General features: G+C 31.2%; 1 protein-coding gene and 1 non-coding gene across 6 annotated transcripts in view; both read right to left on the bottom strand.

The window, feature by feature from the left end:
- Positions 1 to 19,543, bottom strand: part of LOC113551188 — a 234,434-nt gene that overhangs the window by 86,136 nt on the left and 128,755 nt on the right. The window contains exon 1 of one of the 5 annotated variants that reach the window (XM_026953276.1): positions 14,395 to 14,564. The exons of the other annotated variants lie outside the window; for them this stretch is intronic. The gene's annotated coding sequence lies outside the window, so the exon portion shown is untranslated. Of the gene's footprint in view, positions 1 to 14,394; positions 14,565 to 19,543 lie in introns of those variants that run through there. 5 annotated transcript variants of the gene reach the window in all.
- Positions 18,328 to 18,419, bottom strand: Trnay-gua. The gene is given in 2 exon segments: positions 18,328 to 18,363; positions 18,383 to 18,419. It is a non-coding gene; the product is annotated as a tRNA-Tyr (tRNA).

Genomic DNA, 19,543 nt, shown 5'->3' with positions numbered 1-19,543 from the left:
TCGGTTCATTTCATCAGGACGTGCGTATTATGCCTCGGCAATAACTGTCGACGTTTAGTGCACCACACACCCCGGTAGTATACATACATATAATATATACCAACCAACACTATGCACGCACGCACAAGTCGTATTTCTGTCTTACATATGGGCCACCAGAGGTTTACATATATTCACGTCCCGTCATCATCGTCGTCGTTGTCGTCGTTTACCTCGTCAAGAAGACGGGTGCGCAAATTTGACTTTTGTATTCCGCCGCAAAGTACCCCCTCGTCCGTCCCGCGGGATCCTCTCACCGGCGCGATAATAACGTCGGATGCCGACACGGGTGGAGTGAGAGAGGGGTGGCTAAGTGCTTAACAAGATGTAGCAAATTGCACCTCATTCAAAGGCCGTGGCTTGCTAAATGGCACATTGTACGCGGTGCATCAATCAACGAGGCCCCTTTACCACAGCGGCGTGCCGTTACCGGCGGATAAAAGTATATATAAATAGCTAAGACCCACGCGTACTCAGGTCGGTATTAGCTAGACACGTTCTTCGGGGAAACGCGGTTGCCACTGGGGAAGAGGTGATCGAATAGGTGAAAAAAATATAATATAATATAATATAAAAATATAGTAATATAATTTCATCATAATGTTTTATTATTCTGTATAACGAGCAGTATGTGCCGAGTGATATATACAACCTGCAACCTGTCAGACATTGAACATTTTTTTTTCTAAATATATCGGCCGTACTCGGAAGTATTACAACGGTTAAAATAATAATGTTTTTCATATGTAGTTCTTATTAAGGTCATACATGAGGTTAATGAGGTTTAACATATTATATTACGTTGTACAATCTATTATAAAGAGTGGTTCAGCGAAATGTTTCTCAATATTTAAATTTTAAACTTATGTATACTTACACAGTTATGCTCAATGAGCAACGTTAAAGATTTGACGGACTTACACTAGGACTTACATTTATATGCAAATGTATATTTTTTCCAAATTAAATTTACCAACTTTGACAAATGTTGGATACCTACGTTCCGAAAGAAGTTGAATAAAATAAGTTAATTTTTGTTTACATATTTTTACATATTTTACTATTTTTTTATTTTTTATTTAAACATAATATATATACTTGGAACACGTCTACAATAATTTCAAAATATGTACCAAGAAAGTCTATATAGCATTCGAAGAACTGTATTATAACTCAATTTACTAGAGCCAAAAAGTGGATTGCAACAGTATTAAAAATGTATCAAAATGTTAAAAATTCATATTTAAAATGTTGACATTTTACACAGATAACCTCATTTTCGTTTTAACTCTATCAAATAAAAATATTTATATTTTATAATTTTTATATATATAATAAAATAGGCATAGGATAATAATGATGATGAATTATTGTAGCAGAGAAACTTTTTCCTATGTTTGGCTAAACATCGTAAGACACCTTATCAATACCGTTGTATGAATAAAAAACAAAAACTTTTCTTACTGATAGCAAAGCGATGAGCGGTAGAATGTAAATTTTAAGAACGAAAGAAAAGCAATTACTTTTTTTTTCCGATGAAAGCGAATGATTTATTAACGCGAAAAAAAAGAAAACATATTGGTCGTGGAAACCATGTTTCTCCAGGTTGTTTTATGTGGAAAATATGAATTATGGCGGAAGCCCATTAAATGTACAACATGTGCGTCCTTTTTGCTCGCGTTAAATAATAAAAACAAAATATATATAAAAACAAGCATTTAAACATGTAGCTGGAAATATGAAGAAGACGAAATATTTTATTCTCGTAAAGGGGATCCAGAGGCTCCGGTATATTTTCTCCAGCAACGAGTGTGATTTATCGTTCATGGCCTTCATTAAGCTCATGTTAAAACACCCTTTTTGCGCGCGATATTATTCTTGGGATTTCTTACTACTCCTCCCTTGAATTTTTTTAACTTTAATAATTTTATACGAGAAATCTTCGCTGTATGCGACTCCCCGCTAGTTCTACGGACTGATTTCTTTTTTCTCCCCCAGAATACACCTTATGCCGGCCGCAGCTTACAACTTAACTTTAAAAATATTAAAAAAAAACCCCAAAGTCCTCATAATATAATAAATGCAATAAAAATCATTTAATTAGATTATTAGCTAATCATGTTTATCAAACGCATACCGTTGATAATCGTTTTACATGAAACATGAAAATATTGTTTAGTTGTATTATTATAGTGTTTGTGTTCAAGTTAAAGTCTTAATAAGTTGCCAAATTACATATTTATGTGAATCATAATGAAACCAAATATTGTAATTGATAAGTAGAATAGCGATGACCTTTTAAAATACACAAAAATTGAATAGACAATTTTTAATGTTTAATTTGACAAATTCGGTTGATTTCCGATTATCTATTTTAACGCAAAGTTTAAATATAGTATTATTTTAACCGAACTACGAAACGTTATGACTAATGATTCATCCACAATAATAGTAACTTTTATTTAGTGAACAACAAGAATACATTTTACATTTTTATTTTATTTTAAGATAACATTTTGATTTCATTTGTATTTTCCTAGGTTTTTCGGTATTCAAATTAAGTTGATTCTATGTTTGTATTAATATTTTGTTCACTTTTAGTAGCAGTTGTCAATATAACTTAATTGTATACGGTAGATAACTTGAATAATGACATTACCTATTTGATTGGTTTATTTGATTTTGAATACTTTTTCGTATTATAATATACATTACACCGGAGTTGCTTTCCATACGAATAATGGCCCGACAATCGAAATCAATTTTTATTGTCGTTCATGGATCATGAACTTTGCAGAAACCCCTTGACTTGTCCCCCGGCGGACTTGCATGTATATAATAACATAGCGTTCGTAGTGTGCGTACACGAGGGCGACTGTCGCCTAATGTTTTATTCACGTTGCTTATGAGCCACGTGGGTTTGGCCATCATAAACGCGGAAAACCCACAATTTTTTCACCATATTTTACGATACCGTGTTTATTTTATGGTAAGTATAGTCTGGAGTTCTGGACTCCGATCGATTTGTATACAGAAAACCGTATTTCCCCCCCAACGGATTGTGTATTGAAGGGAAAAATCCAGACACCATATTATATATTATACATACGGCAAAATGTATTATAATCGAAGCCGTGTCACATATTATAATCGAATTTTGTGGAAAAAATGTTTTCGTTTATAATATATTATAATAATATTATGCAATATACTTTTATTAGTATACATCATTATGTTGGTTATTTTCGTTTGCATCAACTGCGTACAATTATAAAATTAAAAATTATCTATAGATACTCCTCGGCCCTCATGATATAATAATGTGTATAAAAAACGTTCGATGGAACCAAAGAAAAAGTGAAGTTAAAAAAGAGACTAATAACAATTCGTCCCTACGACTCGTCAACGTATGTGTCTTTCAACATAGACATCGAATCACATAAGCGGAAACATATCGTATTGATGATGGACGGAGGTCCTGGCGTAAGCCGGACATCCGTTATAATACCGTCAAAGTACGCGTCATGGTCCAACGAATCGCATTATATAAACGCGTAGAGTCTATAAGATATACGTGCGCATTAAAAGGGTGAACGGCGGCATTACGAGAATAGGAACTTGGAGGATCGAAGCAAGTGAGTACATTTTCTTTAAACGTAAATTACAACATATGGGTACATATAAATTATAATATTACATTCGTCGGATCGTCCGAGCGGAAAACGTGTCGGTTCGTTTTCTTTAGATGTCCGCGACTATGTAATAATAATAATAATAATAATAATAATAATATCATCTGATCAGTTTAATACTTGCTTAATGGACTTACGTCTTTTTAGGTACTCGGAACTCGTTTTCTTTTAAAGAATATTATTTCAATACGCTTACGCAAATAATGCATCTACGAGTGATTGAATCTTTTGCAAACCTTTACTTATGCAGTGCATGTGTCTTCAAAGTGAAATTGTTTTAATTATGTAATGTGAACTGTAAAAATAATTTTATATGCTCGCAAATGATCCCATAGTGTACACTGCAATATAGGTTCTCTGCACGACTGTGGACCGTAAAAATTTCGAAAAGTTTCAAGTCACATTTGTATAATAATAATGATGATTATTATAAATAATGAAAGCTCAGAAATAGCTGGAGATGCGCTCGTGTGTTCGAGACGGAGAAATATCACTATTATGATATATAGTATGGAACGATACCGTATAATTATATTATTATATTATTTATAATATATTACAAATGGAAATACGAATTACGCGGCCCACCGAATCGTAGTCAGCGGTGGTGTATGAAACTAAACAATAATATATTATACGCACACAACACGAGTGTATATAATAATATATAATAATGGCCGCGAAAGGGCGTAGAAAATTAAAGGAAGAAATTGATTATCGATGCAAAAAGAAGGCGAAGAAAAAAAACAATATATATATTTTTTATTTTATTTTATTTCACCCGGTTCTTACCACCGCCGCCGGGGACGACTTCTTCGTTTTCCGAGCCAGTTAACACGGTGGCGATGTATTAAAAAACAATTATTCAACTTTAATGGGCATTATTTTGATATTCATTTGGCTATAAAACCAAAGATATTTTCAGCCCAAGACGGATGTATAATATTGTTATTGCGCAAAAAAGAAGGGGAGCCTATTTTCTTAAGATTTTTTAAAAAAAAAAAAAAAAAAAAAAACAATAATACATGTATATATTTTCACTCTGTTCGTTGCCGAGAATGTCAAAAGTTTGCGCTCGACGGAAATTTAGACGAAAGCATTTCTACCCTCCGGCGGAACAAAAAATTACATACCGGCTTGTTTGTGGCCTATAGGGAATATCTCGGCGCATTTGGAACCCATTCACCGATGGTGGCGGCGGACAGCGTTTGGAAGCTGTTTTTTTTTTCGTGTAATAATATGATATTTATTGTGCGTGTTTTAAAATCGTCAAAACCCTTCTATAATTTTTGGCATAAGAACGTCACTCAGATGGTGTCACCGTCATCATGTCTGTATTATACATTGTCATATTGCGAATATTACTAAAAACTTCCTTCGCATTCATAATAATCCAATAATAATTATTGGTCTTTTTATGAATCAAAACTATATTACACAACTGATTATGTCAAGAGATGCCTAACATAACCTCTGAAGAGGTGTAATCGTGTTACCTATATGAATTATCTACCACTTCAATAATTGAATAAATATTTAAATCGATTAGAGATTTTAGAACAATATTAATATAACATTCGTAAATACTAAAACCGAATTAAAACAAAGAAAAAGAATTGTTTAATAATGTGTGTCGAAATCAAATTCGCAAATCGCAATTATAAAGATTTAAAAATTATTAGAACTATAAAAAATTCTCTAAATTATAAACAAAAATCTAGTTCTAACGCAATTTGATGCCTTTTAAAATGACTTACATCTTTTTAATAGGCGCGTAATTGAAAAGAAACGATAATTTAACTTTCAGAGCAAGTTGTTAGCAAATCATTATCTTAATTAAACTATCAATAATAATAATAATAATAAACAAATTACCGAACGTGGCCATTTAAATCAGCTAGGGGTTTAATAGTAATAATATATATTAATATTATGTTCGTGACTATCGCAAGTAGAAAATTTTCTTCTTAACATAAACTCAGTTAGTGTGCGTGCGTGTATAGCACGCGGGTAAGACTGTACACAGGTTTAATATATAGAGCCGTTGTAAATCGTATTATCCGAGGGACCTACACAGCCTAACGAATGATGAACGTGAGCAGTTTCTTGCGCGCGTATACTACAAGTGTACATATATAAATATAATGGTACTACTGGGTCGTGCGTATAGAATACGGGTAGTGGGGGAGGTGGAGTGTAGGAAACTTTGTCGTTACCCCAAAAAGTTTTTATTTTCGGCAAAGGGCTAGTAGAAAAAAAAAAGAAGAAAAAAAGTCATTCGCAGTCTCAACGGTGTGTGCGTGCGAATTCGGTTCTGACGGATATAGCGGCGGCAGAACGGATTTTCATAATTTTTTCGTAGTATATACTTATTATATCAGGAGGAGGTGTTTATATATATAATAATAATAATATTAAAAAGAGAAACTTTTTTTTCGTCACACAAAACCGTAACTTTTGTCTGTTAAATATTTCATGACAGCAGGTCTCATGCCGGTCAAAGTCAGCGTTTAAAGAACTGCGCCGCCCGAGCCGGTCGTCGTGCGACCCATGTGCTCCTTTCGTCGCACGGAAAAAATCCACCGGTATTCACGTGATCCGAATATTTAGCAGAGCCTCGCCCTCGCAGTGTAATATTATAGTGATTTCGACTACCTCCTCCAACCAATACCGGCATCGGCAGCCGAGCCGACGCATAATTGAATCCTAGTTAAGTATCGTTATTATAGGTATTACTTGATGACATGCCCGTTCAGTCACGATTACCAGTTATTAATTATTTAACATTCGAAAATTATTGGCTGCCCGCACGAAAGCTCGTTTTAATAATAATGAACGTAATACGTGCGCTGCTCACCGTTTTATTGTCAATCGTTGAAATATTAAAACGTATTCGTTGCGTTATTCGACTAATAATAATAATCTATAATAAAATAATTCGAAAAAAATACCGTGTGCCTAACATTTTTTTGTACATATTAGGTAAAAAATGGCTTAAACGACATGAGAGTATATAATAATATTATATTTTTATCAAATAAATAATTCGAAAAACATGATATAAATGTATGTTTTGAAAGGATTTCGTAATTAAAATTGTGTATAATATGATTTAACGTATTTGTATTTTGACTATTAAAAGACAAAATGACCGTAAAAAAACAACTAATAAAAAAGTGGATAAAATGTGAGCTAAACAGTTATAAATTGAATAATTATGAATTATATCTAATAATGTTTTATGTGAGTAAAAAAATATTAATAGATATTTTTTTTTTTCATACTAGGGTCTCGGAAAGCTTAATCCGGAATTATTCGTACCTACGGCTTTTGCGCACGTATACGGTGGAGTGAATGTATCGTTGCAAGTCCTATATACTTGAACATATATGTCGCGTTGTAGAAAGTGCGTATAGTTTAGTGTGATCTCAACGGGACCAGGAAAACCTTTTAGCGCCCTATCGTCGCGAGACGAGCATTTTGCCCTTTCGGACGACCGCGACGACGAATATAGTACGACGTTCTTCCTTCGCTTGGCAGCGGTGGCGGCGTAGGATAATCCCAGAAGTGGGCGCACACGATATGCAACATTAATGGCACCCAAGTGACCGGCACTTACATTTATATTTCAACGGCAACCAGTCGCGTTTCCCACGGTGTGCGCGTCACATGTGCCTGTCACGAAAACATTATAATATATAATCGCGCGGTTCAATAAGGCCGTCGTTGTTCGTCACGTAGGTACGCGTGTCAGTGATATAATTTTGTCGTGTCTGGGTAGTGGGGTAGTTGGAAGAAATTTTCGTGCGTTTTACCTATTGCTTAATTATTACTCCGCAAAAAAATTGTTGTATGTATTAAAACTCAAAAACATCGCCCAATACAACTGTTATGATATGTAAACGTAAAATTGTATGTATAAATGTATTCACACGCGGAAGCAAATAATTACATACTATTAAATATTCACTTGCAATCGATATAGTTATATCATACGACGTTGTTGGCGTGCGTCGTCGTTCAGCGGTAAAATAATTTTTGACCGCTTATATGTATATATTTGTGCAATAGTGTTTATTAAGAATTAATATTGCTATAGTTATGTACAGTTAACATAAGAGATTTTGAATGTTTTTTTTTTTTATCTATAAAATATTCAATAATATTGTCAAATACTCAAATATATACATAAATGTGATATGTTAATTTTTTTAAAAAAAGGCATGGATGGGGATTTGATATGAACTACCTTCTCTTGTAATTACGCCACTGTGTTACGTAGGTACCTATGACAGCCGACATACGTACGTATGACCAACCATCGGAAGCAAGCCAATGAAATCGGTATACCTATTATCATAATAACTGTTGTTAACCCGAACTACCCAATTTAAAACGTCCTAACAGACAGGAATCGCCAACATTTTTCGAGCAAATGAGTGGGTGGCGAGACGGAACTATTATACTATTATTATATCGGAGTAGAGCTAAATAAAAATGCTCTAAAAAAAAAAAAAAAACCCGATACGAAACGAAACGAATTAAAATCACGTAAGGTGTTGTTGACGATGAAGGTCTCGTGACTTGGCGGCCGAGCAGCCGGTGCCACCCGTTGGGTATTACGGTAACAATTATTTTTGTTGTTGTTGCAAAAAGCCCTCCGGAAGAGGCTCTGAGAGTCCCAGATAATATATAATTATATAGGTACCTTGTGCGCGTGTTATACGCGCGTCGTTGCAGTACTGTATTCACGATTTATCGCGGACGTCAAAACACAAGCAAAGCACATATTATTATTATTATTATTATTATTTTACAAACGCGTTCTTAGGACGTCTGCAATGAAAATAGTACGGTCGCGTATATATCCGGAAACCAAAACGTTTCGATGTAATCAAAGTTTGTTACCCAACATATGTACTCGATTGACACGCGCGGCAGACTCTGCACACAGACGCACGAATGACTTATTGCGAAAATTGCATTGAATGGGAATAATTATAATACATAGGTAGGTAGATACGTATTAACTGAACAACTTTCAAACAGTTGGTTAAAACGGAATATCCCGTCGGTTTAAATATTTTAAGTTCGATATGCGCAGGTAGTAAGTTGTTATCGATGACCACGACATTATCTGAAGATAATTATTTAATTCCATGGTATTAAAAATGTATAATATCATTGTTGGCACAAAAAAACTACCTTTGTGTTAAAACTAGAATTTTTAGAACCCACAAGATATATTTAAAAAAAATTCAATGTTCTACACTTCTACAGAATCGAATTTTAAAATTTAAAAAAAATATAATATCATATTTTAATTTGAAAATAACTGAAGTTGAAAATCAATATTTTTGAAATAATGTATAAATTGTTAATGTTTTGCGAAATTGACGGTTTTCTTAGCTTATATATTTTTCACATATGAGATTTTTAATGTCATATTACAATTTATTTATGGAATGAGTGTCGAGTTGATAACATATTGAAAATGTTTACCTGCATAGAACATCTTTCATTAATGATTTATAGTTTGTAACACATAGTTGGTTTTAATTAATTTTAAAATGGAAATAGGTGATATTATCGATGGATACTTTATTTTTGCAAAATGCTCTGAAATCGTAAATTTAGCACAAATGAGGTTTTTCCGCGTGATTGATATGTTTAAGCAATCAAAAACGGTTTATGACGTAGAACAATTAATGAAAACCACGATTTATTTGTTTTTGGTTAGAACCAAATAGATTGCGATATTCGTAAAATCATATAATTTATTATTTCGTTCTACATAATAATATACGTTTATGTATAATTATATATACTGTTATTATCGATAATAATTAATAAAATATAAATTTTATAATTGTTACCTAATAAACGATTACTTAAAACACATCTAATAATCTGTACTTTAATCGTCTAATGCAATTATTTGTTCCCTACTCCAGATATATTTATTTGTTAAAGTTCTACTTAGGTGATAAATAAAATAGGTTTTTGTTCACTGAAAAAGCAAAGTGATTAGTTATTGAAGGTGAAAGTAATGAAAAGGGTGTCTAGTGTATACAGAAGATTTTTTTATTGTTCTTTAGGCGTCAAAGGAACTATATCATGTTTTCTCGATCGGTCGAAGAACAAAACAATTCACTTCACCTCCATTCAATTCCCTTAAGTTTATCACTCTCGGGTTTTCCGGCAAAATATCTTCAAATATCCGATAATCGTCGTATCTTTGGCGCGAGGTTGTGTAATTTCCGTTAGGACGGTTTTAGTAGCCGATTTATGGTTGTGAAAAGTTTAAAATGCTTTTACGGTATCCCAACGTATATATAATAATTACATTTAACAAAAACGTATATGTACTAATTCAAATTAAACAATCTTTTATTTTAATATTTTCTAATTTTATTTTTACCCCATATTTCAAGTAGGTGCGCAGGGGATAACGAGAGAAAAAAAAATGTCAAGCTTTAACAATATAACAAGAGGGTATTCCATTACCATTACGGGCTCAATGGATCGAAATGATATACTGAAAGAAGATTTTTGACGCCGATGTGCAGGGGACGAACATCACTTGAACCTTTAGACGGAAATCGCAGTCATTAAAACGCGGACGACAAAAAAATGCACTCGAAAAGAATATGTCATTCTGCTGGGAGTTTACTGATCGTTCCCGATTTTGACCTTTATGATTTTTTTGATTTTTTTATCTTGTTTTGAATGCAATATATGCTGTAGAGGGTTATGGTTTATGGGAGAAAAAATAATTTTCTATAGCATTTGAAAAAGCAAAAGCGTATTTGCAAGTATGGAAAAAATATTGAATTCGGAGACTTCTATAATCGTTAGTGCTTACCTACATATTGAAAACTGCACAAGCAATTAAAATTAAAAAGACCAATACATCCATCGCTTTGTTTGGGATGTAAAGATAGAAAAAACTAAATAAATCGCGGTTTATTATTTATATTTTATATTTTCTGATACAAATTTGATTATTATTTTTATAAAAAAAAAACATATTTTATGTGAACATTTAGAAATGCATCTACGCTTGCTAAAATTACATTAACTTTAAAAAAAAAAATGTATATACAAAACATAGTATTTTGATTCACAAGATTTATAAATATTTATTGTATTATTTTTGATATGATTTCAATATTTCAAATACGAGTAATTATAACAAATATTTGGAGTATTGAAATATTTTTGAATATAGTTCATGAATGTAATGGTTTTAAGATGTGTGAAAATTTGTGTTTCAAAGTATCATAAATTACTTATTGTAACTATAAAACTGTGTTGTAGTTCACTTAATGGGTCAGAAACTCAGAAATCAAACACAAATTATACTTTTAAGATATTATTGTTTGAAAAACACTGCTAACTAAAGTTACTGCATGAATTTATTCGTTGAATTTTAATTTAAAATAATAATACACTGTTTAGACATTGTGTTTAAGTAAATTGATCAAAACGAGTAAGAGTAACTATAAAAATAATAATTATTATTATAATACAATTAAATGGTTCTAGTTTTTTTCAAATAATCAATTACCAAAATTATATTTTTAATGTTTCATTTTTAAACCAGTGCTCAAATAAAAATATAGAAACATCATTAATATTATATTATTTAATCAAAATAATTGTTTAATGTAATCATTATAATAATAATAATATATTTACAATGATCTACTTGGATATATAGTATACAAATATAGTGTATAAAAAGCATGGTAAATTGCTATTATCTATCATTGTAAATCTTAATTAGTTTAAATGTTGAAAAAAAATAATAAATGTAAATGACATGAATGGTTTTGCATAATATATTTAAAATTTTGAATTTTTGTTATAAATCATGATTCGTTGTTTTCTAAAACATAAATTGTAACATTAACAAAAAAGGACAGTTAAGTAACCACTTTATGTGGTGTATTGAGGATTTCAAGTGAATCTCATCATTAGAAAAAGGTCTTTATAATAGATGTTAAATTTAAATTTAATGATAAATCAATGTATTGGACGAAAAATGGATCTAAATGAAGATTTCTGTCAGTTGATATGTGTACAAAATTACTTAAAAACTTGAGGAATTTGGTTAAAATTTTAAATTATAACCCATATAAAAAATAATGCAATTTGACGAATAATTATTTTCTTGAATTCAAATCCATGTATTGGAAATTATTAAATTTCTAAACTTTGGGTATAAAAATAAAAGTTTAAAACTTACATTTTTAACTACAAAATTATTTAAAAATGTTCGTAATTTTAATGTTTTTTGTTAAAATTTGAAGTTCAAACGTATGAAAAATATGATTAGGTATTTTCAATATACATATTATGTTTATTAATCTAAATAAAAAAAAGCCAATAAAGTCTACATTTTAAAATGTATAGCTAAAGTATTTTAATTGTATTATATCCAGGGCCGACGAGAACTTTGGTGGGCCCCAGGGCTGATCAATTCCGGGCCCTTTTACTTATATATACTTATTTTATACCTAACTTAACCGCCCCCCCGGAGATCCAGGCTCCAGGGCTCTGGCCTCTTCTGCCCCACCTTCTCGCCGGCCCTGATTATATCTCAGAAGTTAATTTATAAACATTTGTTTAAATATTCAAGTAATAAATAATGTTTTGTATAAATACTATTCTAAGTTTTTCGTCAATCATAATACTGCTCTCAAAATCTAAAATCACTGATACCTGTAATTTTACAGCACGGTTGGTTTTAGTAAATTTGTATTATTTGTGTATGCATTGGGATTAAATCATGATTGTATTTTTATAAATGTTTTATTGCACATTATGGTTGATATCTGATTTAAAATAATAATACACAGGCCATACGTCCATACATATACCGTGACGGCAAAGTAAATTGAGTGTAACGAGTGAGCAGTGTTTTTATTATATTTAACCAAATATCAGTAACGTACAAATCGTATGGGACTTTAGGGTTATAGTTAAATAATTTAATTACACATTTATTTTCTCACGAAATATCGGAATTAAAAAAAAAATTGTTCTAGTTAAATTTTAAATGTTCTTAATCGTGATATTTAATGGTTTTATAATAACGTCATAATACTAAATATGATTTTTTAGATAGTTTTATAATTTATGTGTTAAGACAAATAAGCTGATTACTATACCTACTAAAAATAATATATGTAACTTATTATACAAAAATGTGGATGAATATTGGGTATGGTGGCCACAAAAACGACAGATTTTCGACGATAAAAGGAAAATAAATTATACCAAAATACGTTCCGACACGTTTTTGACCGAAAATAACATCGCGTCCTGGTTGTTTTACTTTTACTAGGTACACATATAATATGATAGTGCATATGATATGAAAAAAGCTTTTTCCTCTTCACTGGGTTTTAGGGTACACCTATTCGAGATATCGTTTACAAGAGCAACCCCTTTATTACATACGGGCGTGCTCGGGGTAAGGATTAATGAAATAATTACGGCGCTCACATCTCACATACACGGACTCACACACGAGAGGATTAGCAAGAAAAAAGGAACAGGCTGAATAGTGGCGGTATATACGTGCCGGTAAATGCCGTTTTTGCCTCATATTTTACCCTCCGTTGTCGTATGAATAATGATTACCGGTGTCCAGTTTTAAGCAAAAAATAATATTATGTTCTCTAATAGAACAACAACGGAAAAAGAAAAACAATAATGCGCGTTTACTATTTATTATTATAATATTCATAATATAATTAAGTATGGCAACGGAATCGAGTAAAAAATTGACTAGTTATAAAATACTGCTTGATTTATTATTTTAGTTCATTGGATAATAAAAATGGAATTTTTGTTCTACAAAAATATTTATTAGATTGTTAATCAATTACTACCAACAAATTATTTCTATAAAATATAAAATGTTTATTGTAAAAAGTTGATATCAAAGTTTACGGTGTTATCCAGCATAAGAAATATGTAATTTTACTTAGGGTTTGAGTGGCATGTGTAAAGTAAAAACGTACTTTGAAAATTGTATTTATGCACATAATAAAATGTTTAAAATAAATTATTTATTGAAAAAAATTATGTTTCCGATAAGATTATCTTCATAAATTTAATGACTAATATACACGATAACGACTTAACATAACATAATATTGTAAGTATCCATGATTAATCTAAAAATTTGCATTATAATATTGTAATTTTACAGTTCCTAAGATTCTAGTAAGCTTCTGTATACTTTAATATCTCAACCAAGCCTTTGTAAATAAATATCGGTATTAAATATGAAAATAATATGTACGTTATTTATTTATTTTTATCCTTTAAATAAAATATTTAAAATAATGTATTTGATTCGGTTTATCTGCGTTATAGCGACAATTTAATAAATAAATAATTTTGCGTTGTGAAAATTATGATTTAAATGGTTAGATTATAATATTTAAATTATTAATTACTAAGTATTTATATAAATTATAATTATTTGACGTATTCCCGGTGAATATAAATTCTAAGGTTACCTAATTATTAACATACGCATCAGTATTTTGCATTATTACTTATAAAAACTTAAGACGTAATCGTGAAAATATTAATTTATGTATGTGTAATATATTTATTAAAGATTAAAAAAATATTTTCCAACCTGGTAGATTTTAGGAAAGTATTCGCTGAGTTACGCGTTTTGAGCAGTACGGTATATTGGCGCGTTGAAGTTTCCGTAACGGCATGGCGAAAAATGCCTGGCGGTCGGCTGAACGCGAAAACGGCATGATGATAAAATAATTTATGTTACTCAAAAATTATAAAAATTTTATAAAAAAAAAAAACCGAAAGCACAAATGGATGCGTTTGCGTGGCTTAGCGTTGCAGTGATTCTAAATTGTACTAATTATTATTTATTATTATTGTGAAGTAGTATTCGTAACCGGCGACGGACCAACACTGAACGTATGCCCATCCCAACAATCCGAGTTCGAAAAACTTGGCCGCCCCTCATATATAAAGTTAAAATACTTAAACTTCTCTAAAGTTTTTCTCCGTGCACTTTTTAAAGTCCCGAAAACTCGATAGAACAACAAACAACAACTAAGTTTGCCGCACCTAGTCACTTTTATTACTGTTTGGAAACAAAGTTCACCGGCCCCGCCGCGCCCCAACTGTCGCGGCGTTCCGGACACGCGGTCTGCAGTTCGTAATCGAAGACGCGACGATAACGACGACGGTATCATCGGTTATTATTAGAAATAATTAAATATTATACGTATTATGTGCTTAATAAATTTTCAGAGTAAAAAAAAAATTTGGAATCAAAAAACCAAACCGAAAACAAAAATTGTAAAAAAGTGTTCGTGTGGTACATACCTGACTCGGTCGCCGTGTTTGTCGGACTCCGCGGTACACGGAGCTGTACGAGTAGTACGACGTCGTATGCGGGGAGGAAAAAAAGTAACCCGACCGAAATGTTGGGAAAAGTTTTTCCCGCGCTCTCCACTGCTGCCGCCGCTGCTGCTGCTGCTGCTGCCGCTGCCGTTAACACACACCCCCAGGCCCCACGAACGATCGCGGCCGACCAGTGCCGACACCGAACCGAACTGTTAGAGACGCGGTGGCCAAATGAACGCGCCGGCGGACCTACGGGACACTCTACCCCTGCGATAGGGTCGGTCTTGGCTGCCGAAAACGGTGGGGGTGGAAGTCATTGTTGTGCAGCGCGCGGAACTTGCCACGGCTCGCGCTCAAAATGGATTTTCAGCAAAGCGTCTTTACTCAAGACGTGTTTTGTTTGTCGAATTTTTTTCCACCCCCTCTCATTCACTAAATATACGCGTATGTGTGAGAAGGGCGAAAAATAACGAAATTTTTAATCATAAAATTAAGTTGGGGTTTTTTTTTATTAACTATTTTTAACGTGATCAAAAACTGTTTTTTTTTTTTTTATTTATTTTAAACCATCTACATTCACTAATCAGAACGAGAGATACTTTAATAACATAAATAATTTAATTGATCCACGGAAGATAAAATTGTGATTATAATATATGAAGATCGAGACAACCTGATATCATTGTTAATTTAGTATATTATCTCATATGATACTAGGTTTAAATTAAAAAAAAAAAAAAAACATTAAATTGTATTTTGTTTATGATAGTCTTTTATAATAGTTTATCGTTGTAATCTTAAAAATAAAACAATTATTTGCAAGAATTCATATATGAAATATCAAAAATGACGTATACAATTCTAAAAAATTATCTGAAATAAATTAAATGCGTGTGAGCTGTTAGAAACCATAAAAAATACAAAGAGTACGATTTTTTTATAAATTTGAAAATTTTTTCCATTTTACATTTGATATAACTAATAATCATTGATATCCTGCAAATCTATTATCGTTTTAATAATTGGCTCAGATAACGATTGGCTATATACATTACATGAAATTTAAAATAAAACTAACTAAAAAAAAGACTATTTATTTTAGTTATCATAAAACCTAATACATTTAATTTGCGTTTTAGATTCTGAGCGATGAAATCATTCAAGTAAAAACTATAGATAAACTATTCTGCATGAATAATTAAATTATATTAATTTATTATTTATTGATTGTTAGACAATCATAATATCAGTATAAAAGTTGTTAAGTATAGATTCGTAATAATTATGAACTTGCAATACATACGTTTTATTTTACATCATATTTTTGTAAATACATTTTTACAGCCATATTATAACATTATTATTATAGTATTATAATATTCACTTTTGTTCAAAAAAGGTTATTAAAATATAAATACCCAATCAATTAATTCATAAAAACAAAACTGAGCACGTATTAACTACAAAGTTTGAGGAGGGGATTTATGTATTTTATAATTTTAATAGACTAAAATAAAAATTAGACTTTTAAAATTTATTTTTACATTTTTATTGAAATAAAATGATACTTTTTTTTTACTTTTTTGACGAGTATTTCAATTTAATTCCAAATTGGTCAACCTTAATTATACGTTGTTATAATAATTATACCGAGGGTTACATTATCGTATTCAAATTAGTCACAAATACTAATTATTCATTAGTAAGTTGTAAGTATTTAATATTCAGTATACACAATGTGAATATGGAAAATTTGATTATTTAATATTAAGGGCATTGGTATAGATTAAAACAGTATAAATTGAATTGTTAAGTCCATCCACCATAATAAAAATATCATAAATTTAATTTAGATTCAAATTGTTTTATTCTAAATGTTTCTAAACATATCAACGGAAAATTAGCGGCCGACAGATTGACTCGGCTAGAAAAACTAGATAATCTCCTTACCGAATTTCGCGTGATGACAATTTACAAAACAGTGTTTTTTTTCTTCGTCTCGTTACGAGACGGTTTATGATAGTAATAATATTTGTCTGACGTGTAATCATCTTAATTTGTCAATTGTAGTAACTGTGGCGACGGTGACGGTTGAGTATAGTGACGAGTGCATCTATATCACTATATTCATAATGGTGGCGACGGTGAGCGCGAAAACGCGAGAGGGTTGATAATGAATTACGGACAGTGAATTCTATTAGGATAAATATGCCGCCTTCGTGCCTTTTAAGAGGATTAATTTGGCCGAAGCCAAACGTATTTACCTTTTTCGACCCTTCTTGGCGCTGTCCCGCTCGCCGACGAGCGGTGTATATAATACGTATACTATCTCCGCGGCAGAGTCCTTTTAAACGTCTGTCAGTTTATTACTGGTAAATCTGCTGACATGCTTGTCGTTTTGTGCTTATGGAAATTATGGTGCCATATACCGGTGACCAAGTATAATCTGGTCCTCATCTCGTCATCTCGTCGTATATTATAATATTATGGCCACGAGAAAGGATGGACGAACGGACGGCCGTGCCGTGGCTTCGACCTACGTCAAAAATAATATGAGACGTAGGCTAAAACACCGCAAACGCATAATCCGATTATGACGACGATTCGGCCGTGTTATGTAAACGTTATTAAAATCTAATATCATGATAATAATAACTAATACTATCCCACATATGACCAGCACGAAAAAATATAGAACAAAAAAATAATAATTTATAGATGAAGTTACCAACAGCATTTGCTAATAATAATAATAATAATAAAAAAAAAATTGTCTCGTTGGAAAATCTAAAATATAACATTTAAACAACATTGAATTGAAAGTAATACAGTAGAAAATTTAAAGAGATTAAAATAACATCATACTTAATAATAATATAGTTATTTTATTGTGTTGATTTCTGTGTTTACATAACATTTGGTTGATAAGGTGAGTTTCCGATAATAATTTAACATTTCGGGGATATTTCATTAGATATTTGGTTTAATGTTACAGCTACATTTTTAGAGATTCTAAATTTTCCCCTCACCTTGTCGTACATTCCGCATATTGCTAAATTCTCCTTCACCTTAAATACTCCAAGAAAGTATGAGACTTCCATCAACCTACTAAAAGTTGAATATCACATCTTACAATATCTGGGCCAATAGAAACATATTATAATATCAGAAGAAAAAAATATAAAATATCGGTTCCTCCGGGCCGGATTTGAACCAGCGGCCTATGGATATCTGAGATTATTCAACCACTACAGTCCACCGCTCTACCAACTGAGCAACCGAAGGTGCTACACGGTAAGTTAGTTTTTGAGGTTTATCATTTATAAATGTGCAACAGACGCACAGTACTTTCACTTGAAACGCAACGCCGTTACATTCACCGAATTCCAGTTGCAAATGTGAACGTATGTGTAGCTCGGACGATGTACTTAGCAAAAAATATCGCGATAAGAGGTTAAATTATAAAACTGAAAGAAATATGAATTGAAGTGTCGAAATATCACATCTACGCTCTTTATCATAATATATTTATGCTATGCATTATCTATATGAATTATCTTGTACGATTTCATCGAATCTAAGTGATTATTAATATACTATATATATCATGTAATTAGGTTTATGAAAAAAATATAGTGATTCCACATGATCAAATTTTCCGACGCATAAAAGTTTAAGATTGAGGTCGTTGACTTTTAAAATTATAATTTGAAAATAACTTTTAAACTAAATGTCTGGTGTAAGTGTAAACATTTTAATATTTTATGTTGTTTAAAAATCGCAAGTATATACTATTTTGAAATGTCTTACTTATCTTTACATGTTTTACTAACATAAAACATAGTAAATACTATGAGTAAAATATCAAAATATTAAATTTTAATAGGTAGGTATATGAAAGAACAGATGAGTTTAAATTTATTCAAATATAGCGAATCACTAAATTATAATTATTAGTGTCATATAACAGTAGTTAATATTTAATATCGTGTTTAAATAAATTATAAGAATAATTTATTGAACAACTTTTTTCTTTATTGATAAAATAATATTTTATTCACAATGCATACAATAACTTTTAGTTTATAAACGATTTATTATTACTGTTAACATGACTCAAAAACGTTCAATATCGTTTTTATTGTTGTATAATATTTCCCCGCGTATATTATTATAAATTGTCTTTATAAGTCGTCTCGTAGCACCTTATTACGCAATATTATGATTTATATACAGTACAATTATTTAATTATATCATAATAAAATACTTTTTACGAATGAAAGAAAAAAAGTTTCCGACAGTTTAATTTCTGGGAGACACGGAAATTAAGCTTGTGAAAAAACTGTATTGAGATATAATATATACAACACCTATAATTTTGACACTCGCGATAGAAAATCAACCACCC

Source organism: Rhopalosiphum maidis, chromosome 2, assembly GCF_003676215.2.
Source record: "Rhopalosiphum maidis isolate BTI-1 chromosome 2, ASM367621v3, whole genome shotgun sequence".
Classification (NCBI taxonomy): Eukaryota; Metazoa; Arthropoda; class Insecta; order Hemiptera; family Aphididae; genus Rhopalosiphum; species Rhopalosiphum maidis.
The sequence above is the reverse complement of the archived record's forward strand: the minus strand, read 5'-3'. Positions and strand labels throughout refer to the sequence as shown.